Genomic DNA, 12,196 nt, shown 5'->3' with positions numbered 1-12,196 from the left:
TTCAATTTTCACTCCTTTTTTTTTTTTTTTTTTTTTTGCCCATGTGTATGTGAGGGGGTTCTATTCTTTGACTTTATAATACACTTATTTCCAATAAGGGAATTTATTTTCTCACTCAAATAAATTAGTTGTTAATTAAAGCTTTTGGATGTAGTACAGAGAGTGTGTTTGATATCAGCAGTTATGTGCTCTTTGCTTTATGGTTTGTCTAAGTTCTGTCAGGAATATCAACCTACCCTCCCCCCCAAATATCGTCCCCTCCCTCCCTTTGTTGGATTTGTCCTTTCCCCTACTCTCTCTCTCTCTCTCACACACACACACGTGCGCGTGCACGCACCTGCACACTAAAAACTATTAAGCCACTGCTGCACTGCTCTGACTTCAATTCAAGAGAGACACTTCCTGCTTCTTGCTTTCTCATGACGTGGTCTGTGCTCCCGGAGGCCATGGGCAGAGAGGGATGTGTGGAACCTGAGTCTGCGTGGGAAAGGGTAAGCTGACAGAAGTTTTGTAGCTTGCTCAAGTGTGCATAGTTAAGGCCGGAACTGAGATTGGAAGCCAGGTAGGTCTGCTCCAAGGCCCTGCACTCATCGTGCTGCAAGGAGAGAGAGACCGTGGGCTTTGTCCTGTAGGCTTTTATCGTCCAGCTGGAGGGGCAGGTCAAAACATGACTCAGTTGACCAACTCAACAAGGCAGCATACGCTGAGTATTTCCATAAGGATGCTCAGTAACTGGGGTTTCAACGTTCAGAAGAGGCAGTTGCTAGAGGGTCTTGATGTCTGGGGAAGCATTGTAAGACACATGGAAGCTTCCAGAATCAGACAATCAGGAATGGTTATGTGGAGGGCTAAGTTTGTCAGAGGGGCTGATGGATGTAGCCTAGGAAAAGTTTGCTTTCCAGCATTATGTAACATGCACATTTATGTCTGGGGCTAGGAAAGAGATGGGCTTGGTGGAGAGAAGCTCTTGATATGCATCAGGGACTGGTAAGATTTGTTCATGTGAGGGAGAGTTTTTTTCTGACTGGTAAAAAGGAGTTATACCTGGCTGTTTTCTTTTACCCTAGGGCAATTGCCAGAGAGTTCGGCTGTGGTGATTAGAGAAGAGACAAAAACCCTATTTTCTTTTAAACTCAGAAGTGAGGGGTTGGATTGAGTGTGGTTATGTGCTACCTGCTGCTGCTTCTAACTCTGTTGGTTTCCCACCCACAGTTAAATAGAGTCTCTGGACCGCGGTTTTCAGAGGCCTGGGACATCTCCAGGAGTCTCCAGCGACAATGCAGCCTCTTTTACTCTCCTCGTTACCCTTGGCCCCCAGAACTGCCTGATTGCAGTCATTTACACACGGAACTTTCCAGGAAGCAGAGGCTTCACACTTCATCTCATTAACCTACATGGGCACCCGTGAGCTAAATTCCCATTCAAGGCCCCAAGACGTTCCGTGTGCTGTTCGTCAGCAGATAGGCTCTGGTCCCTGGGCGATTAATTCCCCTGTTGGCTTATACAGTGCACTGAATATGGAGGAGGAAGACTGCAGCTGGGGGTCTCCAGGCCCACAGGCCCCCCAGGGATGGCCCATTTCACACACCCAGCACTGCGCAGGGTGTGGTATGCTCTGGGCTCTGGGGACCTTCCCCATGGGCAGCTGGCTCATTGCTCCCTCTAAGGCTCATTCCAGGCAAGGCCAGCCCCCCAACCGCTGCTTTCTCATTTATCTATATTCACCAGGGAGCCCAGTTCTAATTAATTACCATCTACACTCTACACTCAAGAGGGAAGCATGCTTGGGGGAGGGCGGGGGGAATACATGTAGAAATTCAATCAAGATCTTTAGGTGGCACAGCCTGTTGTTGGCAGCAACGCTTCTTCCCAGGCTAAATGAGCAGACAGCATCCAGCTTGGTGCAAAGCTACCTTCTGAATTTGGCTTTCCTTGTGTCCTGGCGCCTAGCGGAGGGATGGCCTACGGGTGCCTGAGAGCGTGAGCCTCCTTGAGCCTCCACCTGGAAACTCAGGGCTCCTCAGGTTCACATTTGCCTGTGGCCCTGGGAGAGCTTAACCCTTCATCCGCTGCAGTCTCTTTTGAGGGGCATCAGGGAGTGAGCGCAGTGGTTCTCAGCCCTCGCTGGGCTTCCCAGTCGCTTGTGGAATTCACATGCCCAGTCCTCTTCCTTCAGTTTCTAAAAATGTAATGTTCCCATGGCATCTTTTTAATAATTGAGATATAACTCATATACTATAAAATGCACCCTTTTAATGTATACAGTTCAGTGATTTTTCAGTATATTAGAAAGTTGCACAGCCATTGCCACTGTCAAGTCCCCACACATTTTCACCACCTTGAAAATGAAAGCCATATCTATGAGCAGTCACTCTCTGCCCCCCAACCCACCACCACCAGGCCTAGCACTAAGACACCACTAATCGATATTCTGTCTCTATGGACTTACCTATTCCAGACATTTCCTGCAAGCGGAACCATGTAATATGTGCCCAGCCACATTCTGAACCTTGTGAATGGAACTATCTGAGCCTTATGTGTTAAAAGAAAAAAAATGATGGTGATGAGGCATAGCAAGCGTTGAGCACCCTGGGCAAGAAAGGGTGACGTGCCCTGCCCCCACCCCCCAGGCTCTAACAGTAACTGCTCCAGAAATGGTTGTTGAATGACCAAGCCCACATTCTAGAGGAATCTCTCACAACCTCGTCTGATTAGGATGTCTCCCCCAAATACACTGTTCAGTCCTAACGTCTCCAGCTAGCAGTTCCCTCAATACTGCATGGACATCTCAGCCAGAATCCACTCTCATCTCTACTTACCTAAATCAGTAAGTTGAATGGCCCTCAATGGCTGTTACCAACCTCCCAACTTGTGTAGAACTTTTCTGTCTGGGGCTGTGGCTGGGAGCTCATGAAAGGTGCTGTCCTTTCCAGAGAACTCTATAATGGGGTTGTCCTGGTCACTCAAAGGAATCTAACTGAAATGGCCATCCTGGGTTCTCATGAATGCCCCAGAAGAAAGCTAGATGGACATTGGACAGCGGAGATGAGACACAGCCTACTAGGGACATGACGTTGAGAGCACGGTGGGGAGGAAGGTTAAGAACAGGAATAGTACCACGGTGGGTACAACACAGTTGGGATCCCAGTCTACCCGATGTCTGTAGGGACTCTTCAGTCTGAGTTCTGCTTCCCCACTTCACTTCCTGTTTTCCAAAGGAGCCAGCCCCAGCCAGAGCCACTCTGGCCACTCTTGTTTGCCTAGTGCCTTACTCAGTTCTGCCATGGTGCCTGCGTGGTCATTCATTTATCTCTTAGCGTCTCCATCCTCTGCTCTGTGCCTTCTGGGTGAGAGCCCTGAGCTAAGTAGGCCAGGGTTACCTCTCGGTACACGGGGCCATTGGCTGAAAATCCTTGGGATTTTCACAAAGTGGGAATGATTTCCTGCAAACCCATCTCCAGTGTGGGAACACACAGCAGACCCCTCCTAGTGGTGGAACAGAGATACCCATGTAGCGGTCTGTACCGCACATTGTTGTCGAGTTCCTCCAATGTGCCAGCACAGGTGGGATAGAGCAGGGAAGAAAACAAGGCCAGTCTCTGAACTTTGGGGGTTTACACTGAAGGAGGATGGGACAAGGGGTGGGAGAAGGGAGGTGGACAATAGGTGAGTTAACATGTATAATAAGATGTCAGCAATAAATGTGCAAAGAAAGATAAAACAGGTCCAGAGGGTGGAGAGTGATGGAGGAGAGAAAGAGGTGCTGATGTAGAGAGATGAGCCAGAGAAGGCCTCTGATACACGTCATGACCTGCGTGAAGTTAGGGGCAGGCAGGCATCCCAGGAGAGAGAATTCCAAGAATAGCAAAGAACAAGTACTAAAGCTTTAGTCCTCAACCACGGCTCAACATAATCACTCTAGCAACTCTAAAATATTCTCTAGAGTCATAGCTTACCCTGGATAGATTAAATTAAATCTCCAGTATGTGGTGTGTGTGTGTGTAAAACTCACCAGCGATTCTAGAGTACAACTGGAACTGTGACCTACTATATAAAAGGAACAGCATGGAAGGCATTGTGGCTGGAGCTGGGAGAACTGGCAGTGCAGGGCATGGGAGGATAGTGTGGAGAGGCAGGCAGAGCTCAGCCCACTCGTGGAGAGCCTTGAAGGCCATGGTAAGGATTGCGGTGTTATTAAAAATGATGGAAAACCACCAGAGAGTGTTGGAGTGGGGGTACAATGAGCATCGTCCCTGCCCTGTGGCAGATCAGCACATGTGGGACAGTGTTCTCCGTACAGCGGTCTCAACAGAGGCCGGGAAGGAGCATGCAGAGAAGCTGGCTTTGCTCCTGGGGACTGTACACACAGTTGATCCATGTTTGGTTATATGTCTAGAAAAGACATGTATTACCCACATTATGGGCTAGAAGTCGCAAAACTAGAAGGCCTCTGAACTCACCACGTTCTAATTTTTCCCCTGGCATTTAAGATGAAGAAGGTAAATGCATCTCTGGGGGCACGCCCAGGGAGGGACTCCGACTGTCTCATTTCTTCCTGAAGAGGTGGTTTAAAAAATGCAAACACAATGAAACAAGATGAGAAGAGTTGCAGATTACATTTCTGACAATACGTAATCTCTCTGCTTGTTTGAGCGTCGTCATTAGGAAGGCTTCTGATTATTCTGGCAGCTCTGGCTCCTAACTCCCCACAGACAGAAAGAGACATGAAGAGAATTACATTTCTCCAAGGATGGGGCCAAAGGTCGTTCTGTGCATTGGACAGCTGGCTCCAGTCATATTGAAGCGCCATGGCCTCAAGTGTTGCTAACAGAATCGCTGATGGCCCTGTTGTCAGTTTCTTTACGCTCACTATCTATTACAAATTAAGCTGAAATTGTGGATTCTCAAAAATCAGGGAAGAGAATCTCCACCTGCTCTCTAGTCTCCCGCATTCACTGAAGTCTCTGCAGCTTTGTAAAGGCCCTGTGGATGCAGCTCGCAGTGTTCTGATTGGACGCCTGGGCCAGAGCCACCCCGATCGGCTGTTGGGTGCGGAGATTGGCACGGGCTCATGTGCCCCTGTTGGCAACATATTAGTAAAATACCTCTGGGCATTTTAAGGAGAGCTTTGCCCTCTTGCAGTGCCAGTGCCCAAAAGACAGCCACTCCCATGTCCCCATTCCCCGCCACCATTCTGTTCTCAGATACCACAGTGCAACAAAGACAGCACCGAACGAGAGAGGCAGAGAGCTGGTTTTTAAGCCTCGGCCTATCACCAGCTAACATGGTGGTGGTGAGCAGGTGATGAACCTTTTAGAGCTTCAACTCACTAATCTGTAAAATGAGAGGATTCTATTTGAATATGCTCTAAGGTTTCTCCCAACGGCATGAGTCTGGGATGGCTTGCCTATCTGGTGAGGCGCTGAAGTGTGAGTGGGCGAAGAGGTGAGGTGGGCCCAGCCGTGCCTTGGTCTGCCTGTGTTGTGCAGCTGCGGGACCTCAGCTATGGCCTCTCCAGACTGGGGCTGAGCGAGCAGTGCAGAAGGCCATGGGAAAGAGTGCAGAGGCTCGGAGGCAGAGAGGAATTGAGAGGCAAGTCAGCTCTCAGCCCAGTCACTCTCCAGCATGTGGTCTTGGGCAAATGACTTAACCACAGATTCTTTATCTTCAACATGGGACAACTGTTGCCCACTCAGAAACGTTGTTGAGAAACAAATGAGATTTGTATGGAGCACCCAGCACACACTAGAGCTTACCACGTAAAGGCTGGCTCTTACCATCAGCCACCTCTTCTGTACTGGGTAATTATTGGTTATTGATCCTTTTGGAGAATGAGGTTATCTTCTAGCATGATGAAGAACTTGGCAAGAGAAAGATGTGTTCTCTTAGTATTTGGGTCTATTGTAAATGTGTCCATATAGCCTCCAGATCTTCCCACGCAGCGCTTACCTCCCGAACTTGATCACTGTTGGTGTGAAGGACCCCACAATGTTGTCCCCAAGTTGGATCTGGGCTGTTCCTTTATCTCCTCAATCGGTGGTGAAAACTGTGGCCTTAAGTCATGACATAGCGTGGAATTTGTATCCCGGGCACCCACTGGGATCTTTAAAAAATGCACCTGGCTCCCAAAGACTCCTCCATGCGGGGAGATTAGAATCTGCCGTAACTCAAGATGCCAGCTCCCCCAGTGTTGCCATGCACCCAGGTCCTATGTGCAAAGCATTAATCAGGGCCAGGTGGTTTCTTGTATCCCCAGTGGGAGTGAGGAACCCCCAGCTTCTTTGCTCTAGGAAAACCTTTTTGTAAAAAAAGCAGCTCCTTGGCTTGTTCGCCCCACTTGGCCCACTCCAGCCTACTACCAGTCTTTGCTTCCCTTCTCCCCCTTGAGAATGGTGCTGAAGTTTGGGTGGAAATGGAGCACCTCTAGGCAGCCTCACTGACAAGGTCAAAATGCAATCGCAGGTCATGTTTGTGCAGAACTCACCACGTCTTCCATTCAGCCTTCAGCAGACATTCATTATAGGTCTCTATCCAAGGACTGTGCTTGTCCTGGAGACAGATGCAAAGTCGTGAAGGGCCAGCTCTGCCTTCAAGGAGCTCGCAGTCTCCTGTGAAAGGTTCAGGAACTGTCCGACCCCAGAGCAGGTGTGGAGGGCTGTCCTGAAGTGTGCTACACAGTAGATCCCCTTGGGGGCTTCAGTCTGGCTGACGGAGCTCGACTCATATGTTCATCCTCTTCTAACGCTCAAGGAATTATGTCCCCTGCCGCCAGGAGCTCTCAGGGCAGTCCGTGCTAAGTGTCCCATGAGTGGTCCAGAGAACAAGCTAGAAGAGTTCAGAGTAGGGGTCCAGGAAATCCTGAAAGAGTGGAGTCTTCATTTGGATCTTTAATGACGTTCACACTCCGGGCTGCCAGAGAGAAGTGGGGTATCGGGCTTTACTCACACAGGATTTATAAATAGAGGGAAGGGCTGGGCTGCGATTTCTCTCTTTTTAGGGATATGTGGCTCAGAAAGTTATTGGAGTTGGTGTGTGGGAATGAATAAGTAAACTAGTAAAGGCCCTGAACATCTTGACTCCTTGGCTCTTCCCGCTTTGTCTCCCTAGCAGGTAGCTTGCTTTCTTCTGTTGGAGTCAGCCTGCGGCGAGAGCTCCTTCCCAGCTGTGCACCATCCTTTGTCCCGTTCTCTCTCCCGACCCCTTCCCTCTTCCCTGTCTCAGTCCTTCCCTCCACACACGCACACACAAGTGCCTGCCGGGCATGTTCTGTGCTCCTTGCTCTGGGTCTCAGTGTCCTCTCCTATAAAACAAAGCAGTGTAAGAATCCTGCCTGCGTCTAACTAATGCTGAATGAGCCCTCCTTGCCCTCCGTCTGCCTCTGGGTCCCCCTGCTCCCCTAAGTCTCTGGACTGGGAAGGCCAGCCTCCAAAGGGGAAACCTGGACTGTGGGCCTCCCCCAGGGACTTCCCCAAGGCTGCTGAGCCTTACAGGCGAGGCTGCCCTCGCTGCTCCTGGTTCTGCTTGGGGAGCCCACCCTCCTTCAGACTGCCAGGAGCTGCCTGCCCTATGGCCCAGGCTCACGGCCTGCCATGCCCTCCCAGGTGCAGGCAGCTCTGGGAAGCGGGCAGGAGCCATGGCTTTGATCACACACACAATAACCTCAGCACCGAGGCATCCATGCTAATCACTTTTGATTACAAATGGATTAAACAGGACAGCAGCTGCACAGGGCTGCTTTGATTCAGGCCCGCTCAATAATGAAATGCACAGGCACAGGCTGGGAGGCTGGGGCCCTGGGCCCTGCCCGACCCCCCTCCCGCCTCCTTCAGGCCTTCAGGCCACCTCTGGGCAGGGGCACTGCTCAGAGACACAGGAGAAACCAAGGCAGGCCCCGTGCTGCCCCCAGCTTCATTCAGGGTATCCCTTGCAGCCTCCCGGCAGGCTGTGCCCTGGCCGCTGGTTCAGCCGTGTTGCTCACCCCTCCTGCAGCGCCTAGTCTGCCCACCCCACCCCCCCATTCCCACCAAGCAAGGTGTGAGCCACGGTTACACAGTAGCTGCTCCACTGAGAAGAATTCCAGGTCCCGCTCAGGAGCAGCCAAACTCACAAAGGGCCCAGTGGCTCCTCCCCTGCCCCTAAGCAAGCCCCATATGTGGTCACTGATTTATCAGGATAGAGACCTGTAGAAAGTGTCTACTGAGGGCTGAATGAAAGACACAGTATTATTTCTATTATCAGAAATACTGATGTCCTCGGTAGTACCCTTCATGTGTAGAACAGGAAGGACGGCAGTGGACATTCGTGCCCCCCCCCCATTTTATTTTCCCACAAATCCTGTGAGCCAGCCAGGGATTTGGGGACCTCTTTCAGAAATAAGCTGAAATTCAGACAGGTAAAATTCAGACCTTTCTTTCTTCAGGTGCCTTTGTGTCCCCGTTCTGGATCTTTGGGGCCCAGCCCAAGCTTGGTCCTTCTGCCATGTAATCATCTATCAGTTCCTCTTTCCCCTCACTGGAGAATGTCCTGAGTACATCCAGTTTCTGGTGATGGCCCCATGAAAGCAGTGAGCGCCTGTGTGTGTCTATTTTTGTATACAGACTGAACCACTCTGGGGTTGGTGGGGTATGAGCAGCTGCTTTGGCGAAATCACAAAGCTCAAGGGAGGCAAGGGAGATAAGAGGGATTCGGCACCAAAGCCAAGAGTTCTCAGGGCTGTAAGATGCGCTAATAAATTTGACCTTGGGGCATATCATGTTCGGCCAAAAGAGTTTGAAATAGTAATGGGGAATCCCCTGTTTCTAATAAAAGCTTCCACAGAAGAGACAGCATTTCCATTCACCTCTTGCCCACCCTTGTCCTCAGCCCTGGAAGGCACATGGTCAGTCTTATGCTGAGGTGGCCACTTAAAACCGAGCCACAGCAGAGCCATGGCCCAACCCCTCCACGTTGCCCACAACCCTCCCGTGTGAAAGGATTCTGGAGGGTCATGGGCTTGAGGGCAGGCGAGGGAGAGGAAGGGGTATAAAGTTTAATGCCAACTGTCCCGTCTGTTGATGTGGCATGGACATTCTCCCCATTCTTCCACTTAAGTGCTCCAAGTTGAGCCTCATCACACTCCTGAAAGGCCTAAGGAAGAGGGAGGCAACCCACCTTCCCGAAGCACTGCCTCTCCCTATGCTCCTGACAGCCATTTGTTTCATCACCCCAGCGTCCCTAGGAGGTGGCTAACGTTATCCACTCTTTATGGGTAAGAAAACAGAGGCTTAAGAGTAAGCTACTTCGAAGAGTTTGTAGCTGAACTTGACCCTGGTTGACCATTAGGCGTGTGTTTCTTTGCAGCATACCCTGCCCCATCTGCACTTCCACTTCACAGGTGAATACACCGAACTCTAGGGCTGATACGTGACTGGAACAAGGTCAACCCACTAAGTAATGCCAGGCTTCAGCTTAGAGTTCAGGAGCCCTAGCCTCAGTCTAGCTTTCTTTTCACATTAGGGATTGTAGGGGCCATTCCGATTTGCAAGCCCTTCTCCTGCTTGAGGCCTTTGAGCCTGACGCCCCGTCTCCCCCAAGTGCCATTTGCACAGTTCCCTGATTAGCAATGTCGACTGCGTTTATCTGGGATTTCCTCAGGTACATCTGGAGTTCGTCATAGTGCAGATTTCTCAACATAGCCTACACGTGGATAAACCCCAAACTCTTCTCACGTCTCCTTGCCTAGGATACCCTCGGCATACCTAGTGTTCCAGGACCAGCTGCTCCTCAGTCCTCCAACCCACTGCGTGCTTACCGTTCTGCGTTGAAGCGCTCAGTTCGCAGCCACACCAAGATGCTCGCGGGCTGCCAACCCTTCCTATGCCACCACCCACCCCAGTCATTCCAATCTTAACAAATGACAGTTCCATTTTTCCAACCTATCTTAGGCCAAAACCCCTTGGCATCATCCTTCGCTTGTGTCTTTCCCTCACACTCCATGGCTAAGCCATCAGCAAATACTGGAGGCTGTTCTCCACATAGCAACCAAGGGGACCACTTACAGGGGAACTCACTGTGTCCAGTGTCTAGTCTTCTCCTGTGACTTGCCCATGCCCTTTAGAGTAAGGTACTCTGACCTAAACATTGGGATTAATACTAAATGGCTCTGTAGCCTAATTCCACACTCACCTCCAACCACTGTCCCCCCTGCCTGCTCTGCTCCGGCTACACTGGCCTCCTTGCTGTTCTGCCAGTGCAGGGAGCACACGTTCATGTCAGTAACTGTGCACCCCCTGCTTCCTCTGTTTGGGTTGCTCTTCTCCCAAATAGCCCATGGCTCACTTTCTTACTTCATCCCTACTCTTCCATCCCCTTCCATCGCCTTTCTTCTTTTTTATTTTTATCTTTTATTAAAATCAACAGCTTACACCATTATTAGTATTCCTGTTGTTATCATTTTCCTTTATAGGCTGTCTCATTGAAAGCAAGGACTTGTTTTTTATTGTCATTATTATAGTCCCAGTTCCTAGAAAAATAAATATTTATTGCATGAATTTATTGGATGAATATCGGCATCTTTCACATTTATTCCTTTCAATAGCCGGGCTTACTACACACCGAGATTTGCACAGAGGACATATTAGTTCCTAAGCTTGTTGGAATGTGTCATTCCGTACAAGTCACCTGCCCCGAGTTCCAGTCCAGCTGTCAGCGGTCTTTACAGATAGGCCCATGGGCACACCAGCGGCGTGCTGGATGGAGCTCCCTCAGGGTGGCGCGAGTCAACTGGGGGCACATCTCTTCCCAGCTCTGCAATCAGCGTCTTCAGGTTGGTTGCTTGAAACAGCAAGAGTGCTTACACTATGGGAGGTAATTGGCAAATGCCTTACGTTGGGGTTTTGCTACGCTCTAGGAGTCAGTTATTAAAATTTGTCAGCACAAGACTGATGAGTAACAATTACTCCTCCCGCCAATACGGTGTGCATAGGGGGGCATTTATAAGCTACGTGGTGATGATGCTGGGAACCATATACAGAGAAGAAGAATTGGAAGCGTGGGATATTCCACCTGGGGATGGACAGATCTGATACCTATAACCAAAAGTGTCAAGGATGGCTCATGGCGGGAGGACTGAGCATACCATAGCATGTGCACATACGCAGAGCTGGGGAAGGCATGGGAAAGGAGAGGAGTCTATAATCCTTTGGGTCTGGTGTCTGGCTCTACCTTGAGATGTGCGACCTGGAGTGGGTTGATTAGTCCATTTGTTTCCTCATCTGTAAAATGGGGTTCCCATTCCCTACTTGACAGGAAGGTCATGATGGTTTCAAAAAACAAGCAGTTGGTTTCTGTTCTCAGGACTCTGGGGACAAGTTTCAGTGAGGCATATATCACCAGAGTAAAGGTAGACCGTGCTCTAGACTGTATACCGTGGCACGAAAATAGCAAGTGCCACTTCCTCCGAGTGTTCAAGCTGGGCGTCCATCTGTCAGAGAAGTTCAAGAAGGGGATTCCTGCTTTGGAGGGAGGCTGGTCTGGATAATCACCGCGCCCCCCCCCCCCAGATCCCTTCCACACTAAGATTTCTACAGCCAAGAACATGGCCCTGAGCAAGTCACTGACCGATTTTTTTGCCTCATTTCCTCCATCTGTCAAACAAGCAGGATAGTTTCTGCCCCTTTCTGTTCTGTATTGCTGTTGGGATGATTAAGTGAGATCATCATTTGAAATTTTTTAGGTCTAGGGAGTAAATTTCTTTTATCCATCTTGTGCTTCCTTCTTGTTATAATAAAAATACTTTATATCTTGAAATAGGGCAACGTTCCCTGTGACTTGGCTATGAAGAATACCAGCCATTTTACCCCTAGTCAATTACAGAGTAAATAATTAAAAGACAGCCCTGTTGTCAAACTCCGAAATTTTATGTGGAAATAAACTGTGTGTCTTAGAATTGAGATTCCTGTTAATATCTCACGAGGCCAAGGAAAGCCGTAGGGTGACTGGAGAGACGGGGCCCTGCCGTTGACATGACTCACCTTTGCCGTAGCTGTGGCAAAGGCGAGCAGCTGGGTACAGCTAGCCGTAGCTTCCCTTTCCTCTTGTCCCGCTTTGATCCCAGAGTCAGGCTTGCTTCATATAGCTCCCATGTAGCAATGGGTCCCCTGCCCTCCAAATGATGGGCCTCTGTCACATTCCTTAGATCTGGAATTTAGTTTTATCA

This window comes from Ursus maritimus, unplaced genomic scaffold (assembly GCF_017311325.1).
Source record: "Ursus maritimus isolate PB19 unplaced genomic scaffold, ASM1731132v1 scaffold_18, whole genome shotgun sequence".
In the NCBI taxonomy this organism is placed as follows: Eukaryota; Metazoa; Chordata; class Mammalia; order Carnivora; family Ursidae; genus Ursus; species Ursus maritimus.
This window is presented reverse-complemented; position numbering follows the sequence as displayed.